We start from the raw sequence: 23,922 nt of genomic DNA, 5'->3' as shown, positions 1-23,922 counted from the left end.
TTGCAGTCCATCGCCAAAACCATTCAGCCACCTTGTCCTGCGCCCAAGAGGTGATAGTTGGCGTTCCGACCAGTGGCCCATATAGTCTTCTCACAAAAACATCTCTAGCTTCCGAACCGTTTAACCTACAAATTCCTATGACCACTCTATGGAAAGGGGAGACCCTCACGAACACGGTGGTATTCTCAATTTTTCTCTACATCCCCCACAAGTGTCAGGAGACTCGTCTGAAGTCAGAACCGTCTATGTGCCAACTTCTTTTTGTAGAATCCAAAATCTTTGGGCTACAAACCAATGTGACCCCACTTGTCGCAATGTTCTCCGTTTTGCCCTACGTTCCCCACAAGTGTCACGGGACTAATCTGAAGGTAACCTGTAGTGATTAAAATGATAGATTTTTTAACCAGGGACCTCTCGCAACCTAAGCCATAATCATACCCCTAAACCAACGATCTGTTTGGTCAAAGAATTATCACTTTCCACAAAAATGACAGTCAAGATATGAGTCGATGTCTCCATGTTGCCAATGAGCTTCAAATAGCATTGGTGGTATAGTGGTGAGCATAGCTGCCTTCCAAGCAGTTGACCCGGGTTTGATTCCCGGCCAATGCAGAGGAAGAGAAAGTCATCTCTTTTAGGGGCTGGATGTCATTTCAAGTGTACGACATTTGAATCATTATCGTTGTTCGTGGAAGTCAGAATTGCTCCAACATTCTGCAGGTTGTCAAAAATAATAAAAGTTGTGCGATGTTGAACCAACAAGTGCATATCAAAATAGATTTGCAGTCCATCGCCAAAACCATTCAGCCACCTTGTCCTGCGCCCAAGAGGTGATAGTTGGCGTTCCGACCAGTGGCCCATATAGTCTTCTCACAAAAACATCTCTAGCTTCCGAACCGTTTAACCTACAAATTCGTATGACCACTCTATGGAAAGGGGAGACCCTCACGAACACGGTGGTATTCTCAATTTTTCTCTACATCCCCCACAAGTGTCAGGAGACTCGTCTGAAGTCAGAACCGTCTATGTGCCAACTTCTGTTTGTAGAATCCAAAATCTTTGGGCTACAAACCAATGTGACCCCACTTGTCGCAATGTTCTCCGTTTTGCCCTACGTTCCCCACAAGTGTCACGGGACTAATCTGAAGGTAACCTGTAGTGATTAAAATGATAGATTTTTTAACCAGGGACCTCTCGCAACCTAAGCCATAATCATACCCCTAAACCAACGATCTGTTTGGTCAAAGAATTATCACTTTCCACAAAAATGACAGTCAAGATATGAGTCGATGTCTCCATGTTGCCAATGAGCTTCAAATAGCATTGGTGGTATAGTGGTGAGCATAGCTGCCTTCCAAGCAGTTGACCCGGGTTCGATTCCCGGCCAATGCAGAGGAAGAGAAAGTCATCTCTTTTAGGGGCTGGATGTCATTTCAAGTGTACGACATTTGAATCATTATCGTTGTTCGTGGAAGTCAGAATTGCTCCAACATTCTGCAGGTTGTCAAAAATAATAAAAGTTGTGCGATGTTGAACCAACAAGTGCATATCAAAATAGATTTGCAGTCCATCGCCAAAACCATTCAGCCACCTTGTCCTGCGCCCAAGAGGTGATAGTTGGCGTTCCGACCAGTGGCCCATATAGTCTTCTCACAAAAACATCTCTAGCTTCCGAACCGTTTAACCTACAAATTCGTATGACCACTCTATGGAAAGGGGAGACCCTCACGAACACGGTGGTATTCTCAATTTTTCTCTACATCCCCCACAAGTGTCAGGAGACTCGTCTGAAGTCAGAACCGTCTATGTGCCAACTTCTGTTTGTAGAATCCAAAATCTTTGGGCTACAAACCAATGTGACCCCACTTGTCGCAATGTTCTCCGTTTTGCCCTACGTTCCCCACAAGTGTCACAGGACTAATCTGAAGGTAACCTGTAGTGATTAAAATGATAGATTTTTTAACCAGGGACCTCTCGCAACCTAAGCCATAATCATACCCCTAAACCAACGATCTGTTTGGTCAAAGAATTATCACTTTCCACAAAAATGACAGTCAAGATATGAGTCGATGTCTCCATGTTGCCAATGAGCTTCAAATAGCATTGGTGGTATAGTGGTGAGCATAGCTGCCTTCCAAGCAGTTGACCCGGGTTTGATTCCCGGCCAATGCAGAGGAAGAGAAAGTCATCTCTTTTAGGGGCTGGATGTCATTTCAAGTGTACGACATTTGAATCATTATCGTTGTTCGTGGAAGTCAGAATTGCTCCAACATTCTGCAGGTTGTCAAAAATAATAAAAGTTGTGCGATGTTGAACCAACAAGTGCATATCAAAATAGATTTGCAGTCCATCGCCAAAACCATTCAGCCACCTTGTCCTGCGCCCAAGAGGTGATAGTTGGCGTTCCGACCAGTGGCCCATATAGTCTTCTCACAAAAACATCTCTAGCTTCCGAACCGTTTAACCTACAAATTCCTATGACCACTCTATGGAAAGGGGAGACCCTCACGAACACGGTGGTATTCTCAATTTTTCTCTACATCCCCCACAAGTGTCAGGAGACTCGTCTGAAGTCAGAACCGTCTATGTGCCAACTTCTTTTTGTAGAATCCAAAATCTTTGGGCTACAAACCAATGTGACCCCACTTGTCGCAATGTTCTCCGTTTTGCCCTACGTTCCCCACAAGTGTCACGGGACTAATCTGAAGGTAACCTGTAGTGATTAAAATGATAGATTTTTTAACCAGGGACCTCTCGCAACCTAAGCCATAATCATACCCCTAAACCAACGATCTGTTTGGTCAAAGAATTATCACTTTCCACAAAAATGACAGTCAAGATATGAGTCGATGTCTCCATGTTGCCAATGAGCTTCAAATAGCATTGGTGGTATAGTGGTGAGCATAGCTGCCTTCCAAGCAGTTTACCCGGGTTTGATTCCCGGCCAATGCAGAGGAAGAGAAAGTCATCTCTTTTAGGGGCTGGATGTCATTTCAAGTGTACGACATTTGAATCATTATCGTTGTTCGTGGAAGTCAGAATTGCTCCAACATTCTGCAGGTTGTCAAAAATAATAAAAGTTGTGCGATGTTGAACCAACAAGTGCATATCAAAATAGATTTGCAGTCCATCGCCAAAACCATTCAGCCACCTTGTCCTGCGCCCAAGAGGTGATAGTTGGCGTTCCGACCAGTGGCCCATATAGTCTTCTCACAAAAACATCTCTAGCTTCCGAACCGTTTAACCTACAAATTCGTATGACCACTCTATGGAAAGGGGAGACCCTCACGAACACGGTGGTATTCTCAATTTTTCTCTACATCCCCCACAAGTGTCAGGAGACTCGTCTGAAGTCAGAACCGTCTATGTGCCAACTTCTTTTTGTAGAATCCAAAATCTTTGGGCTACAAACCAATGTGACCCCACTTGTCGCAATGTTCTCCGTTTTGCCCTACGTTCCCCACAAGTGTCACGGGACTAATCTGAAGGTAACCTGTAGTGATTAAAATGATAGATTTTTTAACCAGGGACCTCTCGCAACCTAAGCCATAATCATACCCCTAAACCAACGATCTGTTTGGTCAAAGAATTATCACTTTCCACAAAAATGACAGTCAAGATATGAGTCGATGTCTCCATGTTGCCAATGAGCTTCAAATAGCATTGGTGGTATAGTGGTGAGCATAGCTGCCTTCCAAGCAGTTTACCCGGGTTTGATTCCCGGCCAATGCAGAGGAAGAGAAAGTCATCTCTTTTAGGGGCTGGATGTCATTTCAAGTGTACGACATTTGAATCATTATCGTTGTTCGTGGAAGTCAGAATTGCTCCAACATTCTGCAGGTTGTCAAAAATAATAAAAGTTGTGCGATGTTGAACCAACAAGTGCATATCAAAATAGATTTGCAGTCCATCGCCAAAACCATTCAGCCACCTTGTCCTGCGCCCAAGAGGTGATAGTTGGCGTTCCGACCAGTGGCCCATATAGTCTTCTCACAAAAACATCTCTAGCTTCCGAACCGTTTAACCTACAAATTCGTATGACCACTCTATGGAAAGGGGAGACCCTCACGAACACGGTGGTATTCTCAATTTTTCTCTACATCCCCCACAAGTGTCAGGAGACTCGTCTGAAGTCAGAACCGTCTATGTGCCAACTTCTTTTGTAGAATCCAAAATCTTTGGGCTACAAACCAATGTGACCCCACTTGTCGCAATGTTCTCCGTTTTGCCCTACGTTCCCCACAAGTGTCACGGGACTAATCTGAAGGTAACCTGTAGTGATTAAAATGATAGATTTTTTAACCAGGGACCTCTCGCAACCTAAGCCATAATCATACCCCTAAACCAACGATCTGTTTGGTCAAAGAATTATCACTTTCCACAAAAATGACAGTCAAGATATGAGTCGATGTCTCCATGTTGCCAATGAGCTTCAAATAGCATTGGTGGTATAGTGGTGAGCATAGCTGCCTTCCAAGCAGTTGACCCGGGTTTGATTCCCGGCCAATGCAGAGGAAGAGAAAGTCATCTCTTTTAGGGGCTGGATGTCATTTCAAGTGTACGACATTTGAATCATTATCGTTGTTCGTGGAAGTCAGAATTGCTCCAACATTCTGCAGGTTGTCAAAAATAATAAAAGTTGTGCGATGTTGAACCAACAAGTGCATATCAAAATAGATTTGCAGTCCATCGCCAAAACCATTCAGCCACCTTGTCCTGCGCCCAAGAGGTGATAGTTGGCGTTCCGACCAGTGGCCCATATAGTCTTCTCACAAAAACATCTCTAGCTTCCGAACCGTTTAACCTACAAATTCGTATGACCACTCTATGGAAAGGGGAGACCCTCACGAACACGGTGGTATTCTCAATTTTTCTCTACATCCCCCACAAGTGTCAGGAGACTCGTCTGAAGTCAGAACCGTCTATGTGCCAACTTCTGTTTGTAGAATCCAAAATCTTTGGGCTACAAACCAATGTGACCCCACTTGTCGCAATGTTCTCCGTTTTGCCCTACGTTCCCCACAAGTGTCACGGGACTAATCTGAAGGTAACCTGTAGTGATTAAAATGATAGATTTTTTAACCAGGGACCTCTCGCAACCTAAGCCATAATCATACCCCTAAACCAACGATCTGTTTGGTCAAAGAATTATCACTTTCCACAAAAATGACAGTCAAGATATGAGTCGATGTCTCCATGTTGCCAATGAGCTTCAAATAGCATTGGTGGTATAGTGGTGAGCATAGCTGCCTTCCAAGCAGTTGACCCGGGTTCGATTCCCGGCCAATGCAGAGAAGAGAAAGTCGTCTCTTTTAGGGGCTGGATGTCATTTCAAGTGTACGACATTTGAATCATTATCGTTGTTCGTGGAAGTCAGAATTGCTCCAACATTCTGCAGGTTGTCAAAAATAATAAAAGTTGTGCGATGTTGAACCAACAAGTGCATATCAAAATAGATTTGCAGTCCATCGCCAAAACCATTCAGCCACCTTGTCCTGCGCCCAAGAGGTGATAGTTGGCGTTCCGACCAGTGGCCCATATAGTCTTCTCACAAAAACATCTCTAGCTTCCGAACCGTTTAACCTACAAATTCCTATGACCACTCTATGGAAAGGGGAGACCCTCACGAACACGGTGGTATTCTCAATTTTTCTCTACATCCCCCACAAGTGTCAGGAGACTCGTCTGAAGTCAGAACCGTCTATGTGCCAACTTCTTTTGTAGAATCCAAAATCTTTGGGCTACAAACCAATGTGACCCCACTTGTCGCAATGTTCTCCGTTTTGCCCTACGTTCCCCACAAGTGTCACGGGACTAATCTGAAGGTAACCTGTAGTGATTAAAATGATAGATTTTTTAACCAGGGACCTCTCGCAACCTAAGCCATAATCATACCCCTAAACCAACGATCTGTTTGGTCAAAGAATTATCACTTTCCACAAAAATGACAGTCAAGATATGAGTCGATGTCTCCATGTTGCCAATGAGCTTCAAATAGCATTGGTGGTATAGTGGTGAGCATAGCTGCCTTCCAAGCAGTTGACCCGGGTTCGATTCCCGGCCAATGCAGAGGAAGAGAAAGTCATCTCTTTTAGGGGCTGGATGTCATTTCAAGTGTACGACATTTGAATCATTATCGTTGTTCGTGGAAGTCAGAATTGCTCCAACATTCTGCAGGTTGTCAAAAATAATAAAAGTTGTGCGATGTTGAACCAACAAGTGCATATCAAAATAGATTTGCAGTCCATCGCCAAAACCATTCAGCCACCTTGTCCTGCGCCCAAGAGGTGATAGTTGGCGTTCCGACCAGTGGCCCATATAGTCTTCTCACAAAAACATCTCTAGCTTCCGAACCGTTTAACCTACAAATTCGTATGACCACTCTATGGAAAGGGGAGACCCTCACGAACACGGTGGTATTCTCAATTTTTCTCTACATCCCCCACAAGTGTCAGGAGACTCGTCTGAAGTCAGAACCGTCTATGTGCCAACTTCTTTTTGTAGAATCCAAAATCTTTGGGCTACAAACCAATGTGACCCCACTTGTCGCAATGTTCTCCGTTTTGCCCTACGTTCCCCACAAGTGTCACGGGACTAATCTGAAGGTAACCTGTAGTGATTAAAATGATAGATTTTTTAACCAGGGACCTCTCGCAACCTAAGCCATAATCATACCCCTAAACCAACGATCTGTTTGGTCAAAGAATTATCACTTTCCACAAAAATGACAGTCAAGATATGAGTCGATGTCTCCATGTTGCCAATGAGCTTCAAATAGCATTGGTGGTATAGTGGTGAGCATAGCTGCCTTCCAAGCAGTTGACCCGGGTTTGATTCCCGGCCAATGCAGAGGAAGAGAAAGTCATCTCTTTTAGGGGCTGGATGTCATTTCAAGTGTACGACATTTGAATCATTATCGTTGTTCGTGGAAGTCAGAATTGCTCCAACATTCTGCAGGTTGTCAAAAATAATAAAAGTTGTGCGATGTTGAACCAACAAGTGCATATCAAAATAGATTTGCAGTCCATCGCCAAAACCATTCAGCCACCTTGTCCTGCGCCCAAGAGGTGATAGTTGGCGTTCCGACCAGTGGCCCATATAGTCTTCTCACAAAAACATCTCTAGCTTCCGAACCGTTTAACCTACAAATTCGTATGACCACTCTATGGAAAGGGGAGACCCTCACGAACACGGTGGTATTCTCAATTTTTCTCTACATCCCCCACAAGTGTCAGGAGACTCGTCTGAAGTCAGAACCGTCTATGTGCCAACTTCTTTTTGTAGAATCCAAAATCTTTGGGCTACAAACCAATGTGACCCCACTTGTCGCAATGTTCTCCGTTTTGCCCTACGTTCCCCACAAGTGTCACGGGACTAATCTGAAGGTAACCTGTAGTGATTAAAATGATAGATTTTTTAACCAGGGACCTCTCGCAACCTAAGCCATAATCATACCCCTAAACCAACGATCTGTTTGGTCAAAGAATTATCACTTTCCACAAAAATGACAGTCAAGATATGAGTCGATGTCTCCATGTTGCCAATGAGCTTCAAATAGCATTGGTGGTATAGTGGTGAGCATAGCTGCCTTCCAAGCAGTTGACCTGGGTTCGATTCCCGGCCAATGCAGAGGAAGAGAAAGTCATCTCTTTTAGGGGCTGGATGTCATTTCAAGTGTACGACATTTGAATCATTATCGTTGTTCGTGGAAGTCAGAATTGCTCCAACATTCTGCAGGTTGTCAAAAATAATAAAAGTTGTGCGATGTTGAACCAACAAGTGCATATCAAAATAGATTTGCAGTCCATCGCCAAAACCATTCAGCCACCTTGTCCTGCGCCCAAGAGGTGATAGTTGGCGTTCCGACCAGTGGCCCATATAGTCTTCTCACAAAAACATCTCTAGCTTCCGAACCGTTTAACCTACAAATTCGTATGACCACTCTATGGAAAGGGGAGACCCTCACGAACACGGTGGTATTCTCAATTTTTCTCTACATCCCCCACAAGTGTCAGGAGACTCGTCTGAAGTCAGAACCGTCTATGTGCCAACTTCTTTTTGTAGAATCCAAAATCTTTGGGCTACAAACCAATGTGACCCCACTTGTCGCAATGTTCTCCGTTTTGCCCTACGTTCCCCACAAGTGTCACGGGACTAATCTGAAGGTAACCTGTAGTGATTAAAATGATAGATTTTTTAACCAGGGACCTCTCGCAACCTAAGCCATAATCATACCCCTAAACCAACGATCTGTTTGGTCAAAGAATTATCACTTTCCACAAAAATGACAGTCAAGATATGAGTCGATGTCTCCATGTTGCCAATGAGCTTCAAATAGCATTGGTGGTATAGTGGTGAGCATAGCTGCCTTCCAAGCAGTTGACCCGGGTTCGATTCCCGGCCAATGCAGAGGAAGAGAAAGTCATCTCTTTTAGGGGCTGGATGTCATTTCAAGTGTACGACATTTGAATCATTATCGTTGTTCGTGGAAGTCAGAATTGCTCCAACATTCTGCAGGTTGTCAAAAATAATAAAAGTTGTGCGATGTTGAACCAACAAGTGCATATCAAAATAGATTTGCAGTCCATCGCCAAAACCATTCAGCCACCTTGTCCTGCGCCCAAGAGGTGATAGTTGGCGTTCCGACCAGTGGCCCATATAGTCTTCTCACAAAAACATCTCTAGCTTCCGAACCGTTTAACCTACAAATTCCTATGACCACTCTATGGAAAGGGGAGACCCTCACGAACACGGTGGTATTCTCAATTTTTCTCTACATCCCCCACAAGTGTCAGGAGACTCCTGACTTATGCCAAAAGGTATTTTTGCTTTCTGCACTCGTCTGAAGTCAGAACCGTCTATGTGCCAACTTCTGTTTGTAGAATCCAAAATCTTTGGGCTACAAACCAATGTGACCCCACTTGTCGCAATGTTCTCCGTTTTGCCCTACGTTCCCCACAAGTGTCACGGGACTAATCTGAAGGTAACCTGTAGTGATTAAAATGATAGATTTTTTAACCAGGGACCTCTCGCAACCTAAGCCATAATCATACCCCTAAACCAACGATCTGTTTGGTCAAAGAATTATCACTTTCCACAAAAATGACAGTCAAGATATGAGTCGATGTCTCCATGTTGCCAATGAGCTTCAAATAGCATTGGTGGTATAGTGGTGAGCATAGCTGCCTTCCAAGCAGTTGACCTGGGTTCGATTCCCTTGCCAATGCAGAGGAAGAGAAAGTCATCTCTTTTAGGGGCTGGATGTCATTTCAAGTGTACGACATTTGAATCATTATCGTTGTTCGTGGAAGTCAGAATTGCTCCAACATTCTGCAGGTTGTCAAAAATAATAAAAGTTGTGCGATGTTGAACCAACAAGTGCATATCAAAATAGATTTGCAGTCCATCGCCAAAACCATTCAGCCACCTTGTCCTGCGCCCAAGAGGTGATAGTTGGCGTTCCGACCAGTGGCCCATATAGTCTTCTCACAAAAACATCTCTAGCTTCCGAACCGTTTAACCTACAAATTCCTATGACCACTCTATGGAAAGGGGAGACCCTCACGAACACGGTGGTATTCTCAATTTTTCTCTACATCCCCCACAAGTGTCAGGAGACTCGTCTGAAGTCAGAACCGTCTATGTGCCAACTTCTGTTTGTAGAATCCAAAATCTTTGGGCTACAAACCAATGTGACCCCACTTGTCGCAATGTTCTCCGTTTTGCCCTACGTTCCCCACAAGTGTCACGGGACTAATCTGAAGGTAACCTGTAGTGATTAAAATGATAGATTTTTTAACCAGGGACCTCTCGCAACCTAAGCCATAATCATACCCCTAAACCAACGATCTGTTTGGTCAAAGAATTATCACTTTCCACAAAAATGACAGTCAAGATATGAGTCGATGTCTCCATGTTGCCAATGAGCTTCAAATAGCATTGGTGGTATAGTGGTGAGCATAGCTGCCTTCCAAGCAGTTGACCCGGGTTCGATTCCCGGCCAATGCAGAGGAAGAGAAAGTCATCTCTTTTAGGGGCTGGATGTCATTTCAAGTGTACGACATTTGAATCATTATCGTTGTTCGTGGAAGTCAGAATTGCTCCAACATTCTGCAGGTTGTCAAAAATAATAAAAGTTGTGCGATGTTGAACCAACAAGTGCATATCAAAATAGATTTGCAGTCCATCGCCAAAACCATTCAGCCACCTTGTCCTGCGCCCAAGAGGTGATAGTTGGCGTTCCGACCAGTGGCCCATATAGTCTTCTCACAAAAACATCTCTAGCTTCCGAACCGTTTAACCTACAAATTCGTATGACCACTCTATGGAAAGGGGAGACCCTCACGAACACGGTGGTATTCTCAATTTTTCTCTACATCCCCCACAAGTGTCAGGAGACTCGTCTGAAGTCAGAACCGTCTATGTGCCAACTTCTTTTTGTAGAATCCAAAATCTTTGGGCTACAAACCAATGTGACCCCACTTGTCGCAATGTTCTCCGTTTTGCCCTACGTTCCCCACAAGTGTCACGGGACTAATCTGAAGGTAACCTGTAGTGATTAAAATGATAGATTTTTTAACCAGGGACCTCTCGCAACCTAAGCCATAATCATACCCCTAAACCAACGATCTGTTTGGTCAAAGAATTATCACTTTCCACAAAAATGACAGTCAAGATATGAGTCGATGTCTCCATGTTGCCAATGAGCTTCAAATAGCATTGGTGGTATAGTGGTGAGCATAGCTGCCTTCCAAGCAGTTGACCTGGGTTCGATTCCCTTGCCAATGCAGAGGAAGAGAAAGTCATCTCTTTTAGGGGCTGGATGTCATTTCAAGTGTACGACATTTGAATCATTATCGTTGTTCGTGGAAGTCAGAATTGCTCCAACATTCTGCAGGTTGTCAAAAATAATAAAAGTTGTGCGATGTTGAACCAACAAGTGCATATCAAAATAGATTTGCAGTCCATCGCCAAAACCATTCAGCCACCTTGTCCTGCGCCCAAGAGGTGATAGTTGGCGTTCCGACCAGTGGCCCATATAGTCTTCTCACAAAAACATCTCTAGCTTCCGAACCGTTTAACCTACAAATTCGTATGACCACTCTATGGAAAGGGGAGACCCTCACGAACACGGTGGTATTCTCAATTTTTCTCTACATCCCCCACAAGTGTCAGGAGACTCGTCTGAAGTCAGAACCGTCTATGTGCCAACTTCTGTTTGTAGAATCCAAAATCTTTGGGCTACAAACCAATGTGACCCCACTTGTCGCAATGTTCTCCGTTTTGCCCTACGTTCCCCACAAGTGTCACGGGACTAATCTGAAGGTAACCTGTAGTGATTAAAATGATAGATTTTTTAACCAGGGACCTCTCGCAACCTAAGCCATAATCATACCCCTAAACCAACGATCTGTTTGGTCAAAGAATTATCACTTTCCACAAAAATGACAGTCAAGATATGAGTCGATGTCTCCATGTTGCCAATGAGCTTCAAATAGCATTGGTGGTATAGTGGTGAGCATAGCTGCCTTCCAAGCAGTTGACCCGGGTTCGATTCCCTTGCCAATGCAGAGGAAGAGAAAGTCATCTCTTTTAGGGGCTGGATGTCATTTCAAGTGTACGACATTTGAATCATTATCGTTGTTCGTGGAAGTCAGAATTGCTCCAACATTCTGCAGGTTGTCAAAAATAATAAAAGTTGTGCGATGTTGAACCAACAAGTGCATATCAAAATAGATTTGCAGTCCATCGCCAAAACCATTCAGCCACCTTGTCCTGCGCCCAAGAGGTGATAGTTGGCGTTCCGACCAGTGGCCCATATAGTCTTCTCACAAAAACATTCTCTAGCTTCCGAACCGTTTAACCTACAAATTCCTATGACCACTCTATGGAAAGGGGAGACCCTCACGAACACGGTGGTATTCTCAATTTTTCTCTACATCCCCCACAAGTGTCAGGAGACTCGTCTGAAGTCAGAACCGTCTATGTGCCAACTTCTGTTTGTAGAATCCAAAATCTTTGGGCTACAAACCAATGTGACCCCACTTGTCGCAATGTTCTCCGTTTTGCCCTACGTTCCCCACAAGTGTCACGGGACTAATCTGAAGGTAACCTGTAGTGATTAAAATGATAGATTTTTTAACCAGGGACCTCTCGCAACCTAAGCCATAATCATACCCCTAAACCAACGATCTGTTTGGTCAAAGAATTATCACTTTCCACAAAAATGACAGTCAAGATATGAGTCGATGTCTCCATGTTGCCAATGAGCTTCAAATAGCATTGGTGGTATAGTGGTGAGCATAGCTGCCTTCCAAGCAGTTGACCCGGGTTCGATTCCCTTTTAAAAGAGCCAATGCAGAGGAAGAGAAAGTCATCTCTTTTAGGGGCTGGATGTCATTTCAAGTGTACGACATTTGAATCATTATCGTTGTTCGTGGAAGTCAGAATTGCTCCAACATTCTGCAGGTTGTCAAAAATAATAAAAGTTGTGCGATGTTGAACCAACAAGTGCATATCAAAATAGATTTGCAGTCCATCGCCAAAACCATTCAGCCACCTTGTCCTGCGCCCAAGAGGTGATAGTTGGCGTTCCGACCAGTGGCCCATATAGTCTTCTCACAAAAACATCTCTAGCTTCCGAACCGTTTAACCTACAAATTCCTATGACCACTCTATGGAAAGGGGAGACCCTCACGAACACGGTGGTATTCTCAATTTTCTCTACATCCCCCACAAGTGTCAGGAGACTCGTCTGAAGTCAGAACCGTCTATGTGCCAACTTCTGTTTGTAGAATCCAAAATCTTTGGGCTACAAACCAATGTGACCCCACTTGTCGCAATGTTCTCCGTTTTGCCCTACGTTCCCCACAAGTGTCACGGGACTAATCTGAAGGTAACCTGTAGTGATTAAAATGATAGATTTTTTAACCAGGGACCTCTCGCAACCTAAGCCATAATCATACCCCTAAACCAACGATCTGTTTGGTCAAAGAATTATCACTTTCCACAAAAATGACAGTCAAGATATGAGTCGATGTCTCCATGTTGCCAATGAGCTTCAAATAGCATTGGTGGTATAGTGGTGAGCATAGCTGCCTTCCAAGCAGTTGACCCGGGTTCGATTCCCGGCCAATGCAGAGGAAGAGAAAGTCATCTCTTTTAGGGGCTGGATGTCATTTCAAGTGTACGACATTTGAATCATTATCGTTGTTCGTGGAAGTCAGAATTGCTCCAACATTCTGCAGGTTGTCAAAAATAATAAAAGTTGTGCGATGTTGAACCAACAAGTGCATATCAAAATAGATTTGCAGTCCATCGCCAAAACCATTCAGCCACCTTGTCCTGCGCCCAAGAGGTGATAGTTGGCGTTCCGACCAGTGGCCCATATAGTCTTCTCACAAAAACATCTCTAGCTTCCGAACCGTTTAACCTACAAATTCCTATGACCACTCTATGGAAAGGGGAGACCCTCACGAACACGGTGGTATTCTCAATTTTTCTCTACATCCCCCACAAGTGTCAGGAGACTCGTCTGAAGTCAGAACCGTCTATGTGCCAACTTCTGTTTGTAGAATCCAAAATCTTTGGGCTACAAACCAATGTGACCCCACTTGTCGCAATGTTCTCCGTTTTGCCCTACGTTCCCCACAAGTGTCACGGGACTAATCTGAAGGTAACCTGTAGTGATTAAAATGATAGATTTTTTAACCAGGGACCTCTCGCAACCTAAGCCATAATCATACCCCTAAACCAACGATCTGTTTGGTCAAAGAATTATCACTTTCCACAAAAATGACAGTCAAGATATGAGTCGATGTCTCCATGTTGCCAATGAGCTTCAAATAGCATTGGTGGTATAGTGGTGAGCATAGCTGCCTTCCAAGCAGTTGACCCGGGTTCGATTCCCGCCAATGCAGAGGAAGAGAAAGTCATCTCTTTTAGGGGCTGGATGTCATTTCAAGTGTACGACATTTGAATCATTATCGTTGTTCGTGGAAGTCAGAATTGCTCCAACATTCTGCAGGTTGTCAAAAATAATAAAAGTTGTGCGATGTTGAACCAACAAGTGCATATCAAAATAGATTTGCAGTCCATCGCCAAAACCATTCAGCCACCTTGTCCTGCGCCCAAGAGGTGATAGTTGGCGTTCCGACCAGTGGCCCATATAGTCTTCTCACAAAAACATCTCTAGCTTCCGAACCGTTTAACCTACAAATTCGTATGACCACTCTATGGAAAGGGGAGACCCTCACGAACACGGTGGTATTCTCAATTTTTCTCTACATCCCCCACAAGTGTCAGGAGACTCGTCTGAAGTCAGAACCGTCTATGTGCCAACTTCTGTTTGTAGAATCCAAAATCTTTGGGCTACAAACCAATGTGACCCCACTTGTCGCAATGTTCTCCGTTTTGCCCTACGTTCCCCACAAGTGTCACGGGACTAATCTGAAGGTAACCTGTAGTGATTAAAATGATAGATTTTTTAACCAGGGACCTCTCGCAACCTAAGCCATAATCATACCCCTAAACCAACGATCTGTTTGGTCAAAGAATTATCACTTTCCACAAAAATGACAGTCAAGATATGAGTCGATGTCTCCATGTTGCCAATGAGCTTCAAATAGCATTGGTGGTATAGTGGTGAGCATAGCTGCCTTCCAAGCAGTTGACCCGGGTTCGATTCCCGGCCAATGCAGAGGAAGAGAAAGTCATCTCTTTTAGGGGCTGGATGTCATTTCAAGTGTACGACATTTGAATCATTATCGTTGTTCGTGGAAGTCAGAATTGCTCCAACATTCTGCAGGTTGTCAAAAATAATAAAAGTTGTGCGATGTTGAACCAACAAGTGCATATCAAAATAGATTTGCAGTCCATCGCCAAAACCATTCAGCCACCTTGTCCTGCGCCCAAGAGGTGATAGTTGGCGTTCCGACCAGTGGCCCATATAGTCTTCTCACAAAAACATCTCTAGCTTCCGAACCGTTTAACCTACAAATTCGTATGACCACTCTATGGAAAGGGGAGACCCTCACGAACACGGTGGTATTCTCAATTTTTCTCTACATCCCCCACAAGTGTCAGGAGACTCGTCTGAAGTCAGAACCGTCTATGTGCCAACTTCTGTTTGTAGAATCCAAAATCTTTGGGCTACAAACCAATGTGACCCCACTTGTCGCAATGTTCTCCGTTTTGCCCTACGTTCCCCACAAGTGTCACGGGACTAATCTGAAGGTAACCTGTAGTGATTAAAATGATAGATTTTTTAACCAGGGACCTCTCGCAACCTAAGCCATAATCATACCCCTAAACCAACGATCTGTTTGGTCAAAGAATTATCACTTTCCACAAAAATGACAGTCAAGATATGAGTCGATGTCTCCATGTTGCCAATGAGCTTCAAATAGCATTGGTGGTATAGTGGTGAGCATAGCTGCCTTCCAAGCAGTTGACCCGGGTTCGATTCCCTTGCCAATGCAGAGGAAGAGAAAGTCATCTCTTTTAGGGGCTGGATGTCATTTCAAGTGTACGACATTTGAATCATTATCGTTGTTCGTGGAAGTCAGAATTGCTCCAACATTCTGCAGGTTGTCAAAAATAATAAAAGTTGTGCGATGTTGAACCAACAAGTGCATATCAAAATAGATTTGCAGTCCATCGCCAAAACCATTCAGCCACCTTGTCCTGCGCCCAAGAGGTGATAGTTGGCGTTCCGACCAGTGGCCCATATAGTCTTCTCACAAAAACATCTCTAGCTTCCGAACCGTTTAACCTACAAATTCCTATGACCACTCTATGGAAAGGGGAGACCCTCACGAACACGGTGGTATTCTCAATTTTTCTCTACATCCCCCCACAAGTGTCAGGAGACTCGTCTGAAGTCAGAACCGTCTATGTGCCAACTTCTGTTTGTAGAATCCAAAATCTTTGGGCTACAAACCAATGTGACCCCACTTGTCGCAATGTTCTCCGTTTTGCCCTACGTTCCCCACAAGTGTCACGGGACTAATCTGAAGGTAACCTGTAGTGATTAAAATGATAGATTTTTTAACCAGGGACCTCTCGCAACCTAAGCCATAATCATACCCCTAAACCAACGATCTGTTTGGTCAAAGAATTATCACTTTCCACAAAAATGACAGTCAAGATATGAGTCGATGTCTCCATGTTGCCAATGAGCTTCAAATAGCATTGGTGGTATAGTGGTGAGCATAGCTGCCTTCCAAGCAGTTGACCCGGGTTCGATTCCCGGCCAATGCAGAGGAAGAGAAAGTCATCTCTTTTAGGGGCTGGATGTCATTTCAAGTGTACGACATTTGAATCATTATCGTTGTTCGTGGAAGTCAGAATTGCTCCAACATTCTGCAGGTTGTCAAAAATAATAAAAGTTGTGCGATGTTGAACCAACAAGTGCATATCAAAATAGATTTGCAGTCCATCGCCAAAACCATTCAGCCACCTTGTCCTGCGCCCAAGAGGTGATAGTTGGCGTTCCGACCAGTGGCCCATATAGTCTTCTCACAAAAACATCTCTAGCTTCCGAACCGTTTAACCTACAAATTCCTATGACCACTCTATGGAAAGGGGAGACCCTCACGAACACGGTGGTATTCTCAATTTTTCTCTACATCCCCCACAAGTGTCAGGAGACTCGTCTGAAGTCAGAACCGTCTATGTGCCAACTTCTGTTTGTAGAATCCAAAATCTTTGGGCTACAAACCAATGTGACCCCACTTGTCGCAATGTTCTCCGTTTTGCCCTACGTTCCCCACAAGTGTCACGGGACTAATCTGAAGGTAACCTGTAGTGATTAAAATGATAGATTTTTTAACCAGGGACCTCTCGCAACCTAAGCCATAATCATACCCCTAAACCAACGATCTGTTTGGTCAAAGAATTATCACTTTCCACAAAAATGACAGTCAAGATATGAGTCGATGTCTCCATGTTGCCAATGAGCTTCAAATAGCATTGGTGGTATAGTGGTGAGCATAGCTGCCTTCCAAGCAGTTGACCCGGGTTCGATTCCCGGCCAATGCAGAGGAAGAGAAAGTCATCTCTTTTAGGGGCTGGATGTCATTTCAAGTGTACGACATTTGAATCATTATCGTTGTTCGTGGAAGTCAGAATTGCTCCAACATTCTGCAGGTTGTCAAAAATAATAAAAGTTGTGCGATGTTGAACCAACAAGTGCATATCAAAATAGATTTGCAGTCCATCGCCAAAACCATTCAGCCACCTTGTCCTGCGCCCAAGAGGTGATAGTTGGCGTTCCGACCAGTGGCCCATATAGTCTTCTCACAAAAACATCTCTAGCTTCCGAACCGTTTAACCTACAAATTCGTATGACCACTCTATGGAAAGGGGAGACCCTCACGAACACGGTGGTATTCTCAATTTTTCTCTACATCCCCCACAAGTGTCAGGAGACTCGTCTGAAGTCAGAACCGTCTATGTGCCAACTTCTGTTTGTAGAATCCAAAATCTTTGGGCTACAAACCAATGTGACCCCACTTGTCGCAATGTTCTCCGTTTTGCCCTACGTTCCCCACAAGTGTCACGGGACTAATCTGAAGGTAACCTGTAGTGATTAAAATGATAGATTTTTTAACCAGGGACCTCTCGCAACCTAAGCCATAATCATACCCCTAAACCAACGATCTGTTTGGTCAAAGAATTATCACTTTCCACAAAAATGACAGTCAAGATATGAGTCGATGTCTCCATGTTGCCAATGAGCTTCAAATAGCATTGGTGGTATAGTGGTGAGCATAGCTGCCTTCCAAGCAGTTGACCCGGGTTTGATTCCCGGCCAATGCAGAGGAAGAGAAAGTCATCTCTTTTAGGGGCTGGATGTCATTTCAAGTGTACGACATTTGAATCATTATCGTTGTTCGTGGAAGTCAGAATTGCTCCAACATTCTGCAGGTTGTCAAAAATAATAAAAGTTGTGCGATGTTGAACCAACAAGTGCATATCAAAATAGATTTGCAGTCCATCGCCAAAACCATTCAGCCACCTTGTCCTGCGCCCAAGAGGTGATAGTTGGCGTTCCGACCAGTGGCCCATATAGTCTTCTCACAAAAACATCTCTAGCTTCCGAACCGTTTAACCTACAAATTCCTATGACCACTCTATGGAAAGGGGAGACCCTCACGAACACGGTGGTATTCTCAATTTTTCTCTACATCCCCCACAAGTGTCAGGAGACTCGTCTGAAGTCAGAACCGTCTATGTGCCAACTTCTGTTTGTAGAATCCAAAATCTTTGGGCTACAAACCAATGTGACCCCACTTGTCGCAATGTTCTCCGTTTTGCCCTACGTTCCCCACAAGTGTCACGGGACTAATCTGAAGGTAACCTGTAGTGATTAAAATGATAGATTTTTTAACCAGGGACCTCTCGCAACCTAAGCCATAATCATACCCCTAAACCAACGATCTGTTTGGTCAAAGAATTATCACTTTCCACAAAAATGACAGTCAAGATATGAGTCGATGTCTCCATGTTGCCAATGAGCTTCAAATAGCATTGGTGGTATAGTGGTGAGCATAGCTGCCTTCCAAGCAGTTGACCCGGGTTCGATTCCCGGCCAATGCAGAGGAAGAGAAAGTCATCTCTTTTAGGGGCTGGATGTCATTTCAAGTGTACGACATTTGAATCATTATCGTTGTTCGTGGAAGTCAGAATTGCTCCAACATTCTGCAGGTTGTCAAAAATAATAAAAGTTGTGCGATGTTGAACCAACAAGTGCATATCAAAATAGATTTGCAGTCCATCGCCAAAACCATTCAGCCACCTTGTCCTGCGCCCAAGAGGTGATAGTTGGCGTTCCGACCAGTGGCCCATATAGTCTTCTCACAAAAACATCTCTAGCTTCCGAACCGTTTAACCTACAAATTCCTATGACCACTCTATGGAAAGGGGAGACCCTCACGAACACGGTGGTATTCTCAATTTTTCTCTACATCCCCCACAAGTGTCAGGAGACTCGTCTGAAGTCAGAACCGTCTATGTGCCAACTTCTGTTTGTAGAATCCAAAATCTTTGGGCTACAAACCAATGTGACCCCACTTGTCGCAATGTTCTCCGTTTTGCCCTACGTTCCCCACAAGTGTCACGGGACTAATCTGAAGGTAACCTGTAGTGATTAAAATGATAGATTTTTTAACCAGGGACCTCTCGCAACCTAAGCCATAATCATACCCCTAAACCAACGATCTGTTTGGTCAAAGAATTATCACTTTCCACAAAAATGACAGTCAAGATATGAGTCGATGTCTCCATGTTGCCAATGAGCTTCAAATAGCATTGGTGGTATAGTGGTGAGCATAGCTGCCTTCCAAGCAGTTGACCCGGGTTCGATTCCCGGCCAATGCAGAGGAAGAGAAAGTCATCTCTTTTAGGGGCTGGATGTCATTTCAAGTGTACGACATTTGAATCATTATCGTTGTTCGTGGAAGTCAGAATTGCTCCAACATTCTGCAGGTTGTCAAAAATAATAAAAGTTGTGCGATGTTGAACCAACAAGTGCATATCAAAATAGATTTGCAGTCCATCGCCAAAACCATTCAGCCACCTTGTCCTGCGCCCAAGAGGTGATAGTTGGCGTTCCGACCAGTGGCCCATATAGTCTTCTCACAAAAACATCTCTAGCTTCCGAACCGTTTAACCTACAAATTCCTATGACCACTCTATGGAAAGGGGAGACCCTCACGAACACGGTGGTATTCTCAATTTTTCTCTACATCCCCCACAAGTGTCAGGAGACTCGTCTGAAGTCAGAACCGTCTATGTGCCAACTTCTGTTTGTAGAATCCAAAATCTTTGGGCTACAAACCAATGTGACCCCACTTGTCGCAATGTTCTCCGTTTTGCCCTACGTTCCCCACAAGTGTCACGGGACTAATCTGAAGGTAACCTGTAGTGATTAAAATGATAGATTTTTTAACCAGGGACCTCTCGCAACCTAAGCCATAATCATACCCCTAAACCAACGATCTGTTTGGTCAAAGAATTATCACTTTCCACAAAAATGACAGTCAAGATATGAGTCGATGTCTCCATGTTGCCAATGAGCTTCAAATAGCATTGGTGGTATAGTGGTGAGCATAGCTGCCTTCCAAGCAGTTGACCCGGGTTCGATTCCCGGCCAATGCAGAGGAAGAGAAAGTCATCTCTTTTAGGGGCTGGATGTCATTTCAAGTGTACGACATTTGAATCATTATCGTTGTTCGTGGAAGTCAGAATTGCTCCAACATTCTGCAGGTTGTCAAAAATAATAAAAGTTGTGCGATGTTGAACCAACAAGTGCATATCAAAATAGATTTGCAGTCCATCGCCAAAACCATTCAGCCACCTTGTCCTGCGCCCAAGAGGTGATAGTTGGCGTTCCGACCAGTGGCCCATATAGTCTTCTCACAAAAACATCTCTAGCTTCCGAACCGTTTAACCTACAAATTCCTATGACCACTCTATGGAAAGGGGAGACCCTCACGAACACGGTGGTATTCTCAATTTTTCTCTACATCCCCCACAAGTGTCAGGAGACTCGTCTGAAGTCAGAACCGTCTATGTGCCAACTTCTGTTTGTAGAATCCAAAATCTTTGGGCTACAAACCAATGTGACCCCACTTGTCGCAATGTTCTCCGTTTTGCCCTACGTTCCCCACAAGTGTCACGGGACTAATCTGAAGGTAACCTGTAGTGATTAAAATGATAGATTTTTTAACCAGGGACCTCTCGCAACCTAAGCCATAATCATACCCCTAAACCAACGATCTGTTTGGTCAAAGAATTATCACTTTCCACAAAAATGACAGTCAAGATATGAGTCGATGTCTCCATGTTGCCAATGAGCTTCAAATAGCATTGGTGGTATAGTGGTGAGCATAGCTGCCTTCCAAGCAGTTGACCCGGGTTCGATTCCCTTGCCAATGCAGAGGAAGAGAAAGTCATCTCTTTTAGGGGCTGGATGTCATTTCAAGTGTACGACATTTGAATCATTATCGTTGTTCGTGGAAGTCAGAATTGCTCCAACATTCTGCAGGTTGTCAAAAATAATAAAAGTTGTGCGATGTTGAACCAACAAGTGCATATCAAAATAGATTTGCAGTCCATCGCCAAAACCATTCAGCCACCTTGTCCTGCGCCCAAGAGGTGATAGTTGGCGTTCCGACCAGTGGCCCATATAGTCTTCTCACAAAAACATCTCTAGCTTCCGAACCGTTTAACCTACAAATTCCTATGACCACTCTATGGAAAGGGGAGACCCTCACGAACACGGTGGTATTCTCAATTTTCTCTACATCCCCCACAAGTGTCAGGAGACTCGTCTGAAGTCAGAACCGTCTATGTGCCAACTTCTGTTTGTAGAATCCAAAATCTTTGGGCTACAAACCAATGTGACCCCACTTGTCGCAATGTTCTCCGTTTTGCCCTACGTTCCCCACAAGTGTCACGGGACTAATCTGAAGGTAACCTGTAGTGATTAAAATGATAGATTTTTTAACCAGGGACCTCTCGCAACCTAAGCCATAATCATACCCCTAAACCAACGATCTGTTTGGTCAAAGAATTATCACTTTCCACAAAAATGACAGTCAAGATATGAGTCGATGTCTCCATGTTGCCAATGAGCTTCAAATAGCATTGGTGGTATAGTGGTGAGCATAGCTGCCTTCCAAGCAGTTGACCCGGGTTCGATTCCCGCCAATGCAGAGGAAGAGAAAGTCATCTCTTTTAGGGGCTGGATGTCATTTCAAGTGTACGACATTTGAATCATTATCGTTGTTCGTGGAAGTCAGAATTGCTCCAACATTCTGCAGGTTGTCAAAAATAATAAAAGTTGTGCGATGTTGAACCAACAAGTGCATATCAAAATAGATTTGCAGTCCATCGCCAAAACCATTCAGCCACCTTGTCCTGCGCCCAAGAGGTGATAGTTGGCGTTCCGACCAGTGGCCCATATAGTCTTCTCACAAAAACATCTCTAGCTTCCGAACCGTTTAACCTACAAATTCCTATGACCACTCTATGGAAAGGGGAGACCCTCACGAACACGGTGGTATTCTCAATTTTTCTCTACATCCCCCACAAGTGTCAGGAGACTCGTCTGAAGTCAGAACCGTCTATGTGCCAACTTCTGTTTGTAGAATCCAAAATCTTTGGGCTACAAACCAATGTGACCCCACTTGTCGCAATGTTCTCCGTTTTGCCCTACGTTCCCCACAAGTGTCACGGGACTAATCTGAAGGTAACCTGTAGTGATTAAAATGATAGATTTTTTAACCAGGGACCTCTCGCAACCTAAGCCATAATCATACCCCTAAACCAACGATCTGTTTGGTCAAAGAATTATCACTTTCCACAAAAATGACAGTCAAGATATGAGTCGATGTCTCCATGTTGCCAATGAGCTTCAAATAGCATTGGTGGTATAGTGGTGAGCATAGCTGCCTTCCAAGCAGTTGACCTGGGTTTGATTCCCTTGCCAATGCAGAGGAAGAGAAAGTCATCTCTTTTAGGGGCTGGATGTCATTTCAAGTGTACGACATTTGAATCATTATCGTTGTTCGTGGAAGTCAGAATTGCTCCAACATTCTGCAGGTTGTCAAAAATAATAAAAGTTGTGCGATGTTGAACCAACAAGTGCATATCAAAATAGATTTGCAGTCCATCGCCAAAACCATTCAGCCACCTTGTCCTGCGCCCAAGAGGTGATAGTTGGCGTTCCGACCAGTGGCCCATATAGTCTTCTCACAAAAACATCTCTAGCTTCCGAACCGTTTAACCTACAAATTCCTATGACCACTCTATGGAAAGGGGAGACCCTCACGAACACGGTGGTATTCTCAATTTTTCTCTACATCCCCCACAAGTGTCAGGAGACTCGTCTGAAGTCAGAACCGTCTATGTGCCAACTTCTGTTTGTAGAATCCAAAATCTTTGGGCTACAAACCAATGTGACCCCACTTGTCGCAATGTTCTCCGTTTTGCCCTACGTTCCCCACAAGTGTCACGGGACTAATCTGAAGGTAACCTGTAGTGATTAAAATGATAGATTTTTTAACCAGGGACCTCTCGCAACCTAAGCCATAATCATACCCCTAAACCAACGATCTGTTTGGTCAAAGAATTATCACTTTCCACAAAAATGACAGTCAAGATATGAGTCGATGTCTCCATGTTGCCAATGAGCTTCAAATAGCATTGGTGGTATAGTGGTGAGCATAGCTGCCTTCCAAGCAGTTGACCCGGGTTCGATTCCCTTGCCAATGCAGAGGAAGAGAAAGTCATCTCTTTTAGGGGCTGGATGTCATTTCAAGTGTACGACATTTGAATCATTATCGTTGTTCGTGGAAGTCAGAATTGCTCCAACATTCTGCAGGTTGTCAAAAATAATAAAAGTTGTGCGATGTTGAACCAACAAGTGCATATCAAAATAGATTTGCAGTCCATCGCCAAAACCATTCAGCCACCTTGTCCTGCGCCCAAGAGGTGATAGTTGGCGTTCCGACCAGTGGCCCATATAGTCTTCTCACAAAAACATCTCTAGCTTCCGAACCGTTTAACCTACAAATTCCTATGACCACTCTATGGAAAGGGGAGACCCTCACGAACACGGTGGTATTCTCAATTTTTCTCTACATCCCCCACAAGTGTCAGGAGACTCGTCTGAAGTCAGAACCGTCTATGTGCCAACTTCTGTTTGTAGAATCCAAAATCTTTGGGCTACAAACCAATGTGACCCCACTTGTCGCAATGTTCTCCGTTTTGCCCTACGTTCCCCACAAGTGTCACGGGACTAATCTGAAGGTAACCTGTAGTGATTAAAATGATAGATTTTTTAACCAGGGACCTCTCGCAACCTAAGCCATAATCATACCCCTAAACCAACGATCTGTTTGGTCAAAGAATTAT

The 23,922-nt window shown here is 44.1% G+C and overlaps 13 non-coding genes across 13 annotated transcripts; all 13 read left to right on the top strand.

The window, feature by feature from the left end:
• Positions 1 to 1,320: 1,320 nt before the first annotated feature.
• On the top strand, positions 1,321 to 1,392 carry trnag-ucc (transfer RNA glycine (anticodon UCC)). The gene has a single exon. It is a non-coding gene; the product is annotated as a tRNA-Gly (tRNA).
• A 3,827-nt stretch (positions 1,393 to 5,219) lies between these two features.
• On the top strand, positions 5,220 to 5,291 carry trnag-ucc (transfer RNA glycine (anticodon UCC)). The gene has a single exon. It is a non-coding gene; the product is annotated as a tRNA-Gly (tRNA).
• A 706-nt stretch (positions 5,292 to 5,997) lies between these two features.
• trnag-ucc (transfer RNA glycine (anticodon UCC)) lies at positions 5,998 to 6,069 on the top strand. The gene has a single exon. It is a non-coding gene; the product is annotated as a tRNA-Gly (tRNA).
• A 1,488-nt stretch (positions 6,070 to 7,557) lies between these two features.
• Positions 7,558 to 7,629, top strand: trnag-ucc (transfer RNA glycine (anticodon UCC)). The gene has a single exon. It is a non-coding gene; the product is annotated as a tRNA-Gly (tRNA).
• A 708-nt stretch (positions 7,630 to 8,337) lies between these two features.
• Positions 8,338 to 8,409, top strand: trnag-ucc (transfer RNA glycine (anticodon UCC)). Its single transcript has one exon. It is a non-coding gene; the product is annotated as a tRNA-Gly (tRNA).
• A 1,527-nt stretch (positions 8,410 to 9,936) lies between these two features.
• On the top strand, positions 9,937 to 10,008 carry trnag-ucc (transfer RNA glycine (anticodon UCC)). Its single transcript has one exon. It is a non-coding gene; the product is annotated as a tRNA-Gly (tRNA).
• Positions 10,009 to 13,067: 3,059 nt separating this feature from the next.
• On the top strand, positions 13,068 to 13,139 carry trnag-ucc (transfer RNA glycine (anticodon UCC)). The gene has a single exon. It is a non-coding gene; the product is annotated as a tRNA-Gly (tRNA).
• Positions 13,140 to 14,626: 1,487 nt separating this feature from the next.
• trnag-ucc (transfer RNA glycine (anticodon UCC)) lies at positions 14,627 to 14,698 on the top strand. Its single transcript has one exon. It is a non-coding gene; the product is annotated as a tRNA-Gly (tRNA).
• A 1,490-nt stretch (positions 14,699 to 16,188) lies between these two features.
• On the top strand, positions 16,189 to 16,260 carry trnag-ucc (transfer RNA glycine (anticodon UCC)). The gene has a single exon. It is a non-coding gene; the product is annotated as a tRNA-Gly (tRNA).
• Positions 16,261 to 16,968: 708 nt separating this feature from the next.
• trnag-ucc (transfer RNA glycine (anticodon UCC)) lies at positions 16,969 to 17,040 on the top strand. Its single transcript has one exon. It is a non-coding gene; the product is annotated as a tRNA-Gly (tRNA).
• A 1,488-nt stretch (positions 17,041 to 18,528) lies between these two features.
• On the top strand, positions 18,529 to 18,600 carry trnag-ucc (transfer RNA glycine (anticodon UCC)). The gene has a single exon. It is a non-coding gene; the product is annotated as a tRNA-Gly (tRNA).
• A 708-nt stretch (positions 18,601 to 19,308) lies between these two features.
• On the top strand, positions 19,309 to 19,380 carry trnag-ucc (transfer RNA glycine (anticodon UCC)). Its single transcript has one exon. It is a non-coding gene; the product is annotated as a tRNA-Gly (tRNA).
• A 708-nt stretch (positions 19,381 to 20,088) lies between these two features.
• trnag-ucc (transfer RNA glycine (anticodon UCC)) lies at positions 20,089 to 20,160 on the top strand. Its single transcript has one exon. It is a non-coding gene; the product is annotated as a tRNA-Gly (tRNA).
• The last annotated feature ends 3,762 nt before the right edge of the window (positions 20,161 to 23,922 follow it).

Source organism: Oncorhynchus masou, chromosome 18, assembly GCF_036934945.1.
Source record: "Oncorhynchus masou masou isolate Uvic2021 chromosome 18, UVic_Omas_1.1, whole genome shotgun sequence".
NCBI classification, from domain to species: Eukaryota; Metazoa; Chordata; class Actinopteri; order Salmoniformes; family Salmonidae; genus Oncorhynchus; species Oncorhynchus masou.
The sequence above is the reverse complement of the archived record's forward strand: the minus strand, read 5'-3'. Positions and strand labels throughout refer to the sequence as shown.